An 11,847-nucleotide genomic window follows, 5' to 3' on the forward strand; every position below is an offset into this window, starting at 1 on the left:
TCTCAATTAATTATTAAGATCTGAAATTTATTGCCAGAGGATGTGGTGAAAGCTATTAGCGTAATTGCATTTAAAAAAGGTTTGGATACGTTCTTGGAGGAAAAGTCCATAAACCATTATTAAGGTGGAGTTGCAGAAATCTATTGCTTCTCCCTGGGATAAGCAGCTTGCAATCTTCTCTACCCCTTGGGATCCTGCCCCAGGTACTTGTGATCTGGATTGGCCACTGTTGGAAGGACATTGGCATTATGAGCCTTTGGTCTGATCCAGTATGGCAAATATGTACTTATGTAACCTCCATGGTTACATAAGTACATATATGTGTACATAAGTATGTGTACATAAGTACATAAGTGTACTTATGTGTACATAAGTACACATAAGTACACCATGGAGGTTACATGGAGGAGGAGGCAGAAGGTTACATAAGTACACCATGGAGGTTACTGGAGAGGAGGCGAGAGGAGGCAGAAGATCTTTGACCACTGCCTGGTGAACTGCTCCAAGAAAATCATGAGGGGTCTAAAAGACTGCATCCTCACCATTTGTAACCCCTTTCTTAACCCAGAGGATCTGTCTCCTCATAGGCTGGACTAAATCTCCAATAGCAGAACTCTGTTGGCACTGATTTTGTGTGAATTTTCAATTCATCATCCAAAGGAAGACTGAATCTTGGTGTTACTTGCCTATCATATATTACTCTCACATTTTCTGTCTGTTATTGAAATGTCAGTTCAACATTTACCTTGTGACAGTCAAATAATTGAAGATTTGAAGCAGTAGTAGCCGCTTGCAGCTTGCACAGCGAGAGAAATCAGCTTCTGTTGAGTTGCCTGCTGACTTGTTTACTAAAGTAGGTTTCCAAGATCCAATAGCTCATCCAGATTATGCTCAAGGGCAGATAGTCTGGTAGGGCTATCTCTCAGTCTTCCCATGCCATTGAAGATTCAGGAATGAAGGTGGATATTTGGTCAAAGAGGAAGCCCTTCTCTCATATGAAGGCTATAGAAACTCCAGTTTATCCTTCCTCTTCTATGGCAATGTTAAGAGAGTTCTACCTTTGGACTGATATCTTTAACCTCTTTATCCACCACCTGGGAAGTGAAAGAAGGCGAAAGCTGTATAGGGGATAGGGTTTGCATAGCAGGAGAGGACTGACCAGGAAATGATGGAAGATAAGAGGTATCCCTTCATCAACCTCACTGATGTCTTCAATGGCTTCATCCACTTCACGACCTATACTATCTGGATCCATAATGATATCAGTGCAATCTACAAATAAAATTTCCTTTTAGACATAGTTTTTCTTATGTGACATTATATAGATAATGTCAACAAATAAGGATCCCAGATTGCTCATTTGTGCCTGCCTACTGTGCTGCCACAGATCCTACTTGATCTGTGGTTTCCTCTCACCCTTGCTCTTCCAATAAGGTCCCTGTATGTCTATCTCATGCATGTTTAAATTCTGTTACGATTCTGGCTCCTACTCCTCCAATGAAAGTCTGTGCCGAGTGTCCACAACCCTCTCAATGAAAAGATATTTTCTTGCGTTCCTTTTGAGCCTCATATGATGACCTGTTTTCCTTGAACTTATTTTATGGAAATGTTAACTTGCAGTGCATTATTGAAGCCTGTTACATATTTGAATGTTTGTATCACATCTCCTCTTTTCCTACTGTCAGCTAGAGAATACATCTTGTAAAGAGTTTTGATTCATGGCTTGTAGTGCAAGCCATGCAGCATTTTGAGAGTGCTACTTTGAATTGCCTCCATCTTAGCAATGTCCTTTTGTAAATGTGGTTTTCAGAACTAGATACAGTAGGCAAGGTGGGGGTCTCATCATAGATCATGTCAGACAGTCAGAGATCCTACAGATACACTCTGTAGGATAAGGAGATATAGATGGATGGATAATATAGCATCTTCCCTTAACCAGAGGTGAACAACCCTAGTCTTTGAAGGCTGCAAGCAGATCTACTTTTCTAGGTAACCAACCTATGCAGGTAATTCTCATGAATATTCATTCTGAATATCCTGAAAACTAGGCCTGTTTGTAGATCTGCAGCTGGGGTTATATACCTCTGCTTTAATTTATCAGATGCTTCTTAAGCATGACAGTATCAGTTTCCAACTCATGTACCTTCATCCAATTTCATATCACTCAGCCACAGTGTAATAATATCTAGATTGCTCCTCCAAGGCTTCTTTTGAAAACTATGAGTCTCACTGGAGCAATGTGAGGGAAAATGTAGAGGTTGACATGGGTATGTGGCTCCTCCAGGAAGTGGTGGCCACATAAGTGTATACCTCCACAAAAAGAAGGCACCATAACCTCTCAATCACTGTAAACGTAGAATATGGAGTTCGTATTATTTCTAAGAAGGCTGTTAAGAGTATAGTTTTGTTATACTAGTCTGCTGAACATGACATTTCAGATGTTTCTCAATGAGATGTTGGTTCCAAACAGCCCATGATTAACCCCTATCTAAAACTACTTAAGTTCTGCCCATGGAGAACAATGGTCTATATGTTTATGCAGTACAGTGCAAATTGGAGGTTGTACCTTTATGCCTTAATAATATCACCAGTAAGATCTACCTGATATGAAAGTGAGACTTGCAATGAGTGTGTGCCTTGTTGTCTGTGCCTTTCTCTGAGGATTGCTCCATTTTGCTTTTGTCTAGTGATAGAAAAGTCATTGGACTGAGTGGCACTAACAAAACTTTACTCCTAGGCCTAAGGTCTGTCTTCATTTTGGAAGAGCTCTTTGGAGAAATCATGGGACAACACACCTAAGAGAACAGCCTACCTATGGAAGTCTCATCATTTATTTCAGTCTGTGAACGGAGTAAGTGACTTACAGTATATGCTACATGTAAACTGTAATGGTTTTGTCATGGATGGATGCCTGACACGAGAGGTTTATTATTTGTTGCTATAACTTGCTGGGCTGCTGTGTGCTAGCCTTTTAAAAGGCAATTTTCAGGCAACCTGCCCAGTGGTAAAGTCTGCGAGTACATTCCAAGTGTTGTCAAGTGTGCGTTAAGTTTGCTTTGAAAATACTCAGGTAACTGGCCGAGTACACGTACACATTCAAAGGCACAAAGTTCATTTCCTCTCTGGAGAGTGTTACACATGCTCACCAAGGTGCATACTTTATTAAAATAAAAAAATATGTGCGTAAGTGCAGGCTCTGCCTCAACCCCCCCCCACGGAGCACCTCCACTCGGTGCACATAAAAGTACACGCTAAACTGGGTTACGCATGTACTTTCACATTCACAGAGCCGGGTCAGTTTTAGAACAGCAGCTTGCATGCAGACAACCTGGTTTTATGTGTGAAAATGGCTTTGAAAAATTATCCCCTTACCATGGAAGCCTGCAGATGCTGAATTTGTTGAAGACCCCCCTCTGACCTAACCCTTCCCCCCCCCCCACACACACACATTTAGGAACCTAGTGAAAATAGGTGCCTGAATTTAAGAAAACAGCCCTAGTCAAATTTCAAAGGTGCCAATTCAGAGGGTAATTTTCAAAATCATTTCCATTGGTAACACGGTGCTTTTCCTGCAGAAATGGCCTTTTAAAAATTGCAGGTAAAACTACAGGCAGAGGGCCTATATGCACATTCTTTTCCCCATAGTTTAAAGAGGCATTCTTTTGGGTGGCATTGGGTTGGTGTTTGGAATTACGCACATACTTTTGCATTTTCAGAAGTATGCATATATGTTCCCCTGCAAAAATTCTGTGCAATAATTAATATGTGTAATTGTAACTAGGTAGTTTTGGTGGGACCATTTTCAAACAGTCAGTAAGCAGACTTTTTTCATCATAAGCAGGCTTATTTAGCCATGCTGTTTGGGTGACTTAGAGAGCTGTCTCTCTAAGCTTGCAGAGCTTTTCCCCTGTGTGGCTGTGCTGCTCTTCCTGCAGGCTGGTGCGAGTCTCCTCAGTTCTTTTTTCTGTGCTCTGCACGGATGTGTGGAGTCAAGTCTTTCACTTTTTCTTTTCAGGAATTCTTATCAATTTATTTTTTCTCTCAAAAAAGCACTTTGAAGTGCTACAATGCCTAAAACTCCTGGCTTTAAATGCTGCCAGTGTGGCAAAATCATTTTGGTGACCGATGGGCACAACTACTGCTATCTGTGCCTTAGGCCCGAATAGACCAAGCAGCCTGTAGAGACTGTGGAAGAATGTCTCCCAGCGTCCAGCACCAGAGAGCAAAAAAAAATCCTAAGGCTCCGAGAACAAACATCGGGATCCTACGCCCCATCTTCACTGCATGAAGGAAGATCGACACAATCCTCTCCAGGACCAAAGTTTCATCATCCAGACCTGATAAGGTGATCATCATCAATAGGATACGGAGATAGCAAAGTAGCCAGAAAGGGAAAATTCCCGCTGTGTTACCACCACCAAATTGACTAAACTGATTCAAAAGGCATTGAATACTAGGGGTGTGCATTCATTTTGAACTTAAATGTAAAACGCAACTTTTTTTTTTTTTTAACTTAAAAAAGTGATGAGGCGAAAACGATCGGATTTCCAACTTATTCAACATAGCTATGTTGAATAAGTTGGAAATCGCGATTGTTGATCCTGATTGGATCCAAATAAAATTTAAACCCCTCACCCTCCTTAATCCCCACCCCCCCAAGACTTACCAAACTCCCTGGTGGTACAGCAGGGAGTCAGGACGCCATTTCTGAACTCCTTTGCGAGGAGCACGTGACGTCGGCGTCACGTCAGAGTGACGCGGCGTCACGTGATTCCCCACGCGATCGCTCCGGGACCCTCGTTGCACCCAAAAGGAACTTTTGGCCAGCTTGGGGGGTCATCCTTTTGGGTGCAACGAGGGTTCCGGAGCGATCGCGGGGGAATCACGTGACGCCGCGTCACTCCGACGTGACGCCGATGTCACGTGCTCCTCGCAAAGAGTTCAGAAATGGCGTCCTGACTCCCTGCTGTACCACCAGGGAGTTTTGGTAAGTCTTGGGGGGGGGGGGATTAAGGAGGGTGAGGGGTTTAAATTTTTATTTGCACGTATGGACATAGACTCAACTTATGGAATTCTCCATATGTCCATATTGACCGAAATTGACCCCCCCTTTCGACTTATGGACTTATGAACATAAACTTTTGCTCTGCACATCCCTATTGAATACACATACCGCTCCGCAGGCTAAGGCTCATAAAAAGACATCGAGTGGTCAATGCAGGTTAATCTGTTGAGCAGAAACGACATGGCATCGAAGAATCAATGCATAGGAAAGTGTCGGACTCACCAATGCATAATAAGGCATCAAGACCATCTACGCAGGGTAAGGTGTGGAGAAGTCAACGCAGGTGAAAGTGTTAGCTCGCTTGAAGCAAGACAGGGCATTGAGAATGATTGACATCAAGACATTGAAGAAGTGGATGCAAGTGAATGCCTCATACCACCTGACGCACGAAGTGATGTTGAGTTTGACGCAATTAAAACCATCAAGGCATCACTTGACACAGGTTAAAAAATTGAGACTGGACAAATCTCTCCGTAATGATGCACCAAAAATCCTCGAAGCTATGTCCAAGTTCATTCTCAGACCAGAACAGTCACCAAAACTATTCCCCTGGGGAGTGACAGACCATCACCACATAAAGCTCTTCTACAGCTGTCAGACCAGGAAATGGAGGAGGAATCTCCTATCCACATATACTCTTCCCCAGAGTCAGCTCACTCAGGATGGGATCGCTCTTTCAGGGATCATAGACTTCTCTGCAGGAATCTCTACAAAACAGACCCATACTTCTAGTGAAAGAAACCCCAGCACCCAGACCTAGGGCCCCAGATGCAAGTATTCTTTTAGCAGCACTACCCCAACCGGGAGGGAAGAGTTCCAGATCCCATCATCTCCAGGTTCCAAATCTAACTCTATGTTGGGCAGGTTGGCAGTTAAGCCATCACTCTCTCAATACCATCAAAAGGAGATCATTGATTAACACCAGATAACCATGCCAATACTCAGTCAACAGGAAACACTGAGCTCGACAAAGAATGTATTAACACTAGTCTAGGAACTGGATTAGCATCAGTAACCCCTGGACCATTTAGCTATGCAGGAGGACATAGCACAATTATTCGGCAGCCAAGGGAGGGAAGCCGGATTCATCTGTCTATCCTAAAGTAAAGGAAATTATCAGTAAGTAGTAATTTCTCATTTCTTAGCGTCTACAGAGATAAATCCAGAACCAGTGGGATGTACCCAAGTTACTCCCGAATAGGGCAGAAGGCTGCCCCCTGGTCCAGTCAAAACCACACGTACAAAGGCTGTGTCCTCCCAGGCCTGAACAAATCCAGACGATAATACCTGGAAAAGGTATGTAAGGAAGACCATGTCATAGCTCGGTATGTCAATGGGAGATAACAATCTAACCTCTGCCCATGACACTGCCTGAGCCCTAATGGAATGAGCCCTAACCTGACTAGGTAACAGCTGTTCAGCATCCACATATGCGGCCATGACCATCTCCTTAATCCAGCAAGCTATTGTAGCTTGTGAAGCCGGCTTGCCCTGTTTACCTCCACCACGGAGGACAAACAGCGATCTGTCTTCCTGAAAGGTTTAGAAACCTCCAGATACCTCATGATATGTCTCTTAAACATCCAAGGATCCAAGGCAATATTCCTCCACCTCTCTCTCTCTATACAGAGACAGCAGTGAAATGGATTGATTCAAGTGAAAATCCAAGACCACTTTTGGCAAAAGGAAGGAACAGTATGCAGCTGAATCACCCTGGTGTCATTTGAAGGAACTGCTTCCAGCTAGACAATACCTGTAGCATGGATTTCTACATGCAGAACAATCGCCACAAGAAACACCATTTTCAAGGTCATTCATCAGAAAGAAAAGTTAGGCATTGGTCGAAAATAGGGACCACTAAGAAATCCAAAACCAGATTGAGACTCCACAAGGGCACCGTATCCACAAGGAAGGATGAAGATGTTTCACTCCTTTCAAGAAATGGGTCGTATCTGGATGAGCCAACAAGAGTCCACCATTCACCTGACCCCTGAAACAGGCAAGAGCCACTACTGTACTTTTAATGAATTAAGGGCCAATCCTTTATTTACCATCCTGCAAAAATTTCAAAATGAGCAGGATGTGAACCAAATGAGGAAGAACCCCTTGATCTTCACACCAAGCCTCAAACACTAACCAAACCCACACATAAGCTAAGGAAGTGGGGAACTTTCTAGCTCATACCAAGGTGGCAATCACTACAGTAGAATATCCATGCTTCAGTAAGCGAGCTCTCTCAAGGGCTATACCATAAGACAAAACTGAGTCAGATCTTGATGAGGAACAGGCCCCTGCCGCAACAGATTCCTGTGCGGTGGAAACTGGAGAGGGGAGTCTACCAGGAACCTTTGCAGATCCGCAAACCATGGTCTTCTGGGCCAGTCTGGTGCCCCCAGACGCACCATCCCTCTGTGACTCTCAACTCTCTGAACCATTCTGCCCAACATGGGCCACAGGGGAAAGGCATACAGCAGCTTGTCTTTGGCCATTCCTGCACAAGATCATCAATGCCCAAAGACTTTGGATTTCTCCTGAAACTGAAGAATTGAGGAACCTTCACATTGCGAAAAGTTTCCAGTAGGTCCAGAAACAGCAGACTCCAGCAATCCACTATTAGCTGAAACACCTCATCTGACAATTCCCATTCTCCTGGGTCCAGACTTTGCCTGCTGAGAAAGGTTGATCTTACATTGTCTTTTTCTGCAGTGTGCAAAGCTGAGATCTCCTGAAGATGCACTTCCACCCACTCCTTAAGTTGGTCTATTTCCTGCGAAACTTACTGGCTCTTGGTTCTCCCTGCCAATTGATGTAGGCCACTGTCATTGCATTGTCTGACATTATCTGGACCACTTGACCCTGCAACCTGTCACCAAACTGCAAGCATGCCATCCAGACTGCCTAGGCTTCCAGTCAATTGATGTTCCAGAGAGACTCTTCTGCACTTCAGCACCCCTGTGTTGTCTGCTCCTGACAGTGAACTCCCCAGCCTTGGAGGCTTGCATCTGTCCTGAGTACTAGCCAGTCTGGTGAACTTAGGGAAACCTCATACCTTAGATTATCTGCTTTTAACCACTAATGCAGTTGAGTACAAATTTTCATCGGCAGTCTTGAATAGTCTTGAACTGGGCTCCAACGAGACAGCAGAATGCATGAAGAGAATCCATATGTGCCCTTGCCCACAGCATCACCTCTAGGGTCACTGCCATCAATCCAAGCACTTGAAGATAGGACCACACTGTCAGGTGTATTGTGTTCGTCAATAAACGTACCTGCATCATCAGCTTCTGAATACGACTCTCCGGCAGGAACACCTTACACTATTCTGTGTCGAACCAACATTGAGATACTTTAGCGACTGAGACAGCATGAGATTGCTCTTGGCCAAGTTCACAACCCAACTAACTCCTGCAACAAGGAGATCACCATGCGCGACACCCGAAGCTCTCTTCCAGACTCTTGGCCCAAATAAGCTAGTTGTTCAAGTACAAATGTACTAGGACCCCATCCATTCTCAACTCTGCCGCCACCATTACCATGACCTTGGAAAAAGTACTGGGAGTGGTAGCCAAACCAAAAGGAAGTGTTCAAAACTGATACTGACAACCCAAAACCATGAAATGCAGAAATCGTAGATGCTCTAATTGGATAGGAATATGCAGGTATGCCTCACACAAATCCAGAGACATCAAGAACCCTGACTGTACTGCCATTATCACTGAGCGCAAGGTTTCCATGTGAAAACGAGACATATACAAAAGACGGTTGACTCTTTTGAGATCCAGAATGTGACAATGAGTTTTTCTTCTTAGGCACAATGAATGAATGAAATATCGGCTGGTGTTAGCGTGAAGGGGCAGTCGCTAACTCGTGGGAGAACGTGAGCCCCTGGACCTCGGCACGACTCAGGGAGGAGCCCCAAGGCACCCCGTGGGAGGTGAAAGCATGCAAGCATGGGCAGAGCAGGAACAAAGCAGGACTGGAACTAAGGCAAGGAACTTCAGAACAGGAACAAGGCAGGGTCAGCCCTCCGCTGGACCTACATGCACCAGTGTGACTCAGCAATGCAATGCTGGTCACAAGAGTAGCCCTTCCGGCCATTCGGTAGCCCTTCCAGACCCGCCGCTTGGGAATGACGAATGCATGAGGCCAGACGGAGTTGAGGGCAAGAACAAGACAAGACAGGAACTGAGGAACTTGAAAGACTCAGATGAAGACTCAGGATACTCAGGACTCAGACAAAGATTCGGATTACTCAGAAGACTTGGACAATGATTCAGGTGGTCCAGCGGGGGTCCAGGAGCGATTTCCTGCACTCGGGCCGTCGGCTGCCAGTAATCAAAATGGCGCTGATAGCCTTTGCCCTCACTATGTCACAGGAGCTACCGGTGCCATTAGTCAGCCCCTGTCACATGAAAGGAGCACAAGATGGCGCCAGCCATCCATTGCTCCTACCATGTGACAGGGGCTGACCAATGGCACCGGTAGCCCCTGTGACATAGTAAGGTCAACGGCTATCGGCGCCATTTTGAATACCGGCAGCCGAGGGCGTGAGTACAAGAGATGGCTACCGGACCCCCCGCTGGACCACCAGGGGAGTTTTGGTAAGTCTTGGGGGGGGGGGTCAGGAGGGTGAGGGGTTTGTTTAAATTCGCTCCTTTAGACGGCTGAATAATTCGGCGAAGATTCGTTGTATTCGTGGGGAATCGCGATACGTTTCGCTTCCCCACGAATACAACAAATATGGCCCTATACGTTGCAGATTACCAATACATAGGAAACTAATGCACACCCCTACACTACACTGCCTGTCTTTTCTGTGGAGATTTGCAGGGACGATACCATGAACAACGTCCAAAGAAACACTGCAAAACTGCAGCACAAAGACATCTCATATCACCTACAGAACTCACTGGTCTTTACTGATCTTGATCCACCTCCAATAAAAAACAGAGAGGCAACCTCCTATCTCCTGCTCCTGGAAGTGGGTCGGCACACCTTCATTGGGGAGGCTTGGGGTGCTACACTCCCCAAGCCTGCTCCCCGACTGGGCTGACTGGGATGAAAGGACTGAGATCTACCAAAAGGCCACTCCTCTGTAGGGCCCAAAACACTGGAACCCCCTAGTACGACCTCTGGAGCTGAAGGAACACAGCGCTTGTTTCTTATCCTCTGGCAATCGAGAAACTGGGGACTCACCCTACTTATTGACCATTTTCTCCAGCTCACTCCCAAACAAGAGTGAGTCTTTAATGGGCAACTTCATAAGGTTGGACTTCGAGGTTGAATTGGCAAACCAATTTCTCAGCTATAACTGACACCTAGCCGCAACTACCAAGGCCACCTCTCTGGCTGAAGTGAGGACCAAATCGCAGCCTGCATCTGCCAAAAAAGAGGCTGCCAGTTCCATTACTTGCCCTGGAATTTACACTAGAGTCATCAATCTCCTAAGAGAGCAGCAAACAAGCGCAAACCACCAGGGAACAACAAGAAGCTATCTGCAAGGTCGTTGCCATTGCCTCAAAGGGCCTGCTTAAGGATAGCCTCATTCTTCTATCCTGTGCATCCTTCAAAGCCACTCCCCCTCAACGTGAGTAGTCGTCCACTTGGTAACAAGCACATCCACCTTTGGAAAACTCTATTGCTCTCTTGCAAACCGAATCCAGGGGGACCAGTCCATCCAAGATTCATCCCCATTTAAAATTTGCTTCTGGGGCGCTCCATTCAAGATCAATTAATTCTTGAACAGCCTCCATATAGGAAAGAAACATGAAGCTTTATGCAGGAAACCAGAATGGAATTCTTCTTTGCTCAAATAAGGAGTCAGCCCCAGTTACTCCCAGCATCTTCAATGTCTGGAAAATGAGATCCAGTAACTCATCTCTCTTAAAAAATTGCAACATAGTTCTATAAGGTTCCAATTCCGGAGGAATCTCCCCAAAACTCCAGGGAGTATGGATCGATCTCATCATCAATGCTATCTGGATCCCTATCGGGAAAACTGGCTCTAGGCGTACTCTGACTCTCAGGGCCAGTGTATCCCCAATAGGCGAACTAGGCGGGTGCCTAGAGTGCCAGCCATTAGAGGGGGGGGGGGGCAAAGAGCAGCCATGTGTGGTAACAAGTGGAGGCCCATCCCACTCACGGCTGCAAGCGGCAGAGACTCGGTGGGCTGTGAGCAGCACCCATTCTGCTCATGGCCAAGAAATGCAGACACTTGGCAAGCCATGACCAGTGCTCATCTTGCCAAGAAAAGTGGAGTCTTGGTTGGCCACAAGTATCGCCCATCCTGCTCTTGAGCCTCCAAACAGCACTGACACAAATTAGAAGGAACGCCATGCTGAGATGCCTGAATATGACACGCCATACACAGGGCAAGGGGCTTAGGTTTCTTCGCTATAGGCGCCATCAGATAAGGTGCCAACACTATGTGGAAATAAGCACGCAACTTGAGCTCCTACAGGACGCTCAGGGGAATGCATGTAAAAACAAGCATGTGCATGCATATGCGTGTAAAAAGGGTGCATGCATGTACGCACAATGGGCACCCTGGTAGGCACTCCTATGTTCCTAACTAGGCGCGAACTAGGCATCCAGCTAGGCACTAATTAGGCATACAACCAAAATGCACAACAAGCTGCACAGTCGAACACACAAGGCACGATCCGATGGAACTGAAGAGGCAATATACAGCACACAAAAAGAACGTAAAGGCGCAGCCAATGTCCTACCATACGGCAAACCAGCCGAGCATCAGAGCAGGGCTTAGCAGCAAGGACTGCTCA

Source organism: Rhinatrema bivittatum, unplaced genomic scaffold (assembly GCF_901001135.1).
Source record: "Rhinatrema bivittatum unplaced genomic scaffold, aRhiBiv1.1, whole genome shotgun sequence".
NCBI lineage: Eukaryota > Metazoa > Chordata > Amphibia > Gymnophiona > Rhinatrematidae > Rhinatrema > Rhinatrema bivittatum.